Genomic DNA, 3,457 nt, shown 5'->3' on the forward strand with positions numbered 1-3,457 from the left:
CGTACAGCCATACATACCGAGCTAAGATGTTGCAGGTTATCAACATGTCATAACAGCTAAAAGGTTCTGCAGTTGTCCTCAGCTGCCTCTGTCTTCTCCCTGGAAACACTGATGTCCCATTTGAATGGGATGTTGGCTGAAGGAGAGCCAGACATTTTCTGTCTGGGCCCCATCAGTGTGGAATTAATTGCCAGAAGTGATATGGCGGTCGACATGTTCCCTCTCAATTAAAGCCCTTTTGGACATTTTTTTAAAAAAAGTTCATTCACTTTTTATACTTTCTTTCAATGTGCAATGAGATTTTCTTTTATTGTTTTCAATTACCTTTTTTGTGTGAGTCCTTGTCAAATCTTGTTGAGGCAACTGGAAGCAACATCTCTCTTGAAGACATGTCACCTCTCATCCAAGAGGTCTGAAGACATTTCGCCTCTCAGATGAGAGGTCTCTTCAGGTCAGAGGCCTTTAAGAAGAGAGATATAACTTGCTGCTGTGCAAACAAAGTCCCTTCTCTTTCTTATTCATCGTCTTGTTCCTCCTCTTGTCGTTGTTATTACAGTAAGACTTATAGCCACGGTTACTGCCGCTGTGGCCTCTTCTCTTTTCTTTCTATGTGTGTGTGGACATAATACTGTGCACTTGACAACTGAGGCTGAATATCCGTGGCTCACCGGGGCATAAATGTTGCAAGCCTTCCATCTAGTGGAATTTATAACTATTACAGAGGGCCAGCATGGATGTTTCACTCACTTAAAGTTGTGGTCTGAGAAAGCTGGAATCTATCAGACCGTTTATTAAGAACAATTTCTTGGTTTTACAAAGAGTCCATCGACTAGGGCATCACACAGGAGAACATTTAATCTTGAATTCCGGTGTAAGTGTTACTATCAGTTAAGGCAGTTGAGCAACAGGTGAGAACTGTTCATTATTTGCTAACAAATCAAACATCCACCAAACAAAAATAAAAGAATCAATGAAATCAATAACAATAATGAATAAATCAACAAGTATTAAATTATCAACCCTGTGTTCAGCATGTTAGGCCCAGAAATATTTGGATGGTTAAACAAGTTTTGTTATTTTAGCTTTTTACAAAAACAATCAGTATACAATTCTATAACCAATATGGGCTTAAAGTGCAAGCACTCTGCTGTAATTTGAGTATTCACATCCAAATTTGAGCAAGTGTTTAGGAATTACAGCTCTTTAATACGTGGCCGCCTCTTTTTCAAGGCATCAAAAGTAATTGTACAATTGACTCAGAAGTCTGCAAAAAAAAAGAACAAGACTGCATGGGCTCTTCTCTCGGTAACCGGTCATCAATTGCGCAGTTAAAAGGTCTGCAGTTGATTCCAGGTGTGGCGTTTGCATTTGGAAGCTGTTGGTATGAATACACAACATGCGGTCAAAAGAGCTCTCAGTGGAGGTGAAACAGACCAACCTGAGGCTGAAAAAAAAGGAAAATATATCAGAGAGATAGCAGAAATGTTAGGAGTGGCAAAATTAACGGGTTCACAACATTCACTCAAGTGAAGAATACTCCAGGAAGCAGGTGTATCAGTAAGTCAGTCTACCATAAAGAGAAGATATCATGAGAGTAAATACAAAGAATTCACGTGAAGCAGCCAGCCCAGTTCTGGAACAACATTCTTTGGACAGATGAGACTGAGATCAACCTGTACCAGGATGATGGGAAGAAGAAAGTCTGGAGAAGAATTGGAACAGCTCATGATCCAAAACACTCCACATCCACTGTAAAACATGGTGGATGCAGTGTGATGTCATGGGCATACATGACTTCCAATGGCACTGAGTCACTTGTGTTTATTGATGACGTGACAAAAGACAGAAGCAGCCTTATGAAATATGAAGTGTATCGGGATATACTTTCTGCTCAGATTCAGCCAAATGCAGCAAAGTTGATTGGATGGCGCTTCATGATACAGATGGACAGTGATCCAAAACATACTGCACAAGCAACCCAGGAGTTTTTTAAAGCAAAGAAGTGAAATATTCTGCAATGGCCGAGTTAATCACCAGATCTTAACCCAATCTTAAATGCATTTCACTTGCTAAAGACAAAACTTTAGGTAGAAAGACCCACAAACAAGCAACAACTGAATACAGCTGCAGTAAAGGCCTAGCAAAGCATCACAAAGGAGGAAACCCAGTGTTTGGTGATGTCATTGGGTTCCAGACTTCAGGCAGTCATTGCCTGCAAAGGATTCTGAATATTGATAAAATATTGATAAGTAAAACTTTACTTGGAGTTATGTTTCTCTTTGAATTACTTTTGAGCCCCTGAAATGAGGAGCGTTTGTATAAAAATACAATTACTACACGTTTAATCATATTTTTGTTCAACCCCTTGAATTAAGTCTGCACTTCACTTCCATTGTAGTTGTTTCATTTCAAATCCCATGTAGTGATATGCAGAGCCCAAATCATAAAGAGTGTGTCACTGTCCAAATATTTCTGGATTTCATTGTATTACAAAAGCAATTTCTTTGTCAAAAAGCACTCATGTCAGAGAAAGAAAACATTTTCATTGAGCTTTGATTCATCAAAACAATACTATTTATGATGGTACCTGATGTGTAATTTTGCAAATGAACAGTGACAGCTGAGTTCAGTTGAAAGATTATGGTTTAACACTCCGGGTTGGACGCAGTGAGTACAACTACCGATTACAATACTGGGCATAACCAGTATTTCAGAAGTGGGAGGAGTACCTTGCCGTCAGTGAAGAGGATGTCTAGCTCCAGACGAGTTGGACGCATTTTGAAAAGGTTGGTAAAGCGAGAAATAAGCCTAACCTTCTCTATATACGAGTCTATTTTTAAGCACGCACTCTGATTGGACAGTTCACATCTGACCCCTCCCCCTAGCTCACTTGTGGTTCCGTGAACAGTGGTTGACGCGCACTGACCCTTGAGAGAAACTGAATGGAAAAAAGTGTCCTTTGTGCTAGAAGAGTGTATGAACAGGTGAGACGCGAGAAAAAAAGGCTAGTTTCACAAGTTACTCAAAAGAACCGGTTCACGGATTTCATTCCGAATGCGCTTCACATGATTTGACTGTACATAAAATTAACACACAAGAAGAGACGGGGGCAGCTTTAGAAGATTTAAAACGTCACATCTGCTACTTTATTAATTAACATTTACTGAAACCCTCCCCTGGGCCTTGTGCATGGGAGTGTTATTTCTGGGTGTGTGTACGGAAGTCATGGTCCACGTGACCGAGGTTGCATCACAGCCCGGAAGTCTTTCAGATAACGCCAGACGTTGCGTTTCTATGACAACGATTCCTCAGCACCGTTCTCTGCCTGTATGCACCTGCCGAGTAAGCTTAACGCTGCTGGAGGGGCTGGGGGTTCAGATATTATCTCCCCAAAAACACACACACACTCACATTCTTCCCCAAATTTAGTATCGCAAGCCTTGGTCCGGTAGCGGCA

This window comes from Fistularia commersonii, chromosome 20 (assembly GCF_037954325.1).
Source record: "Fistularia commersonii isolate RoL2024-O1a breed Wild chromosome 20, RoL_Fcom_v1.0, whole genome shotgun sequence".
Lineage (NCBI taxonomy): Eukaryota > Metazoa > Chordata > Actinopteri > Syngnathiformes > Fistulariidae > Fistularia > Fistularia commersonii.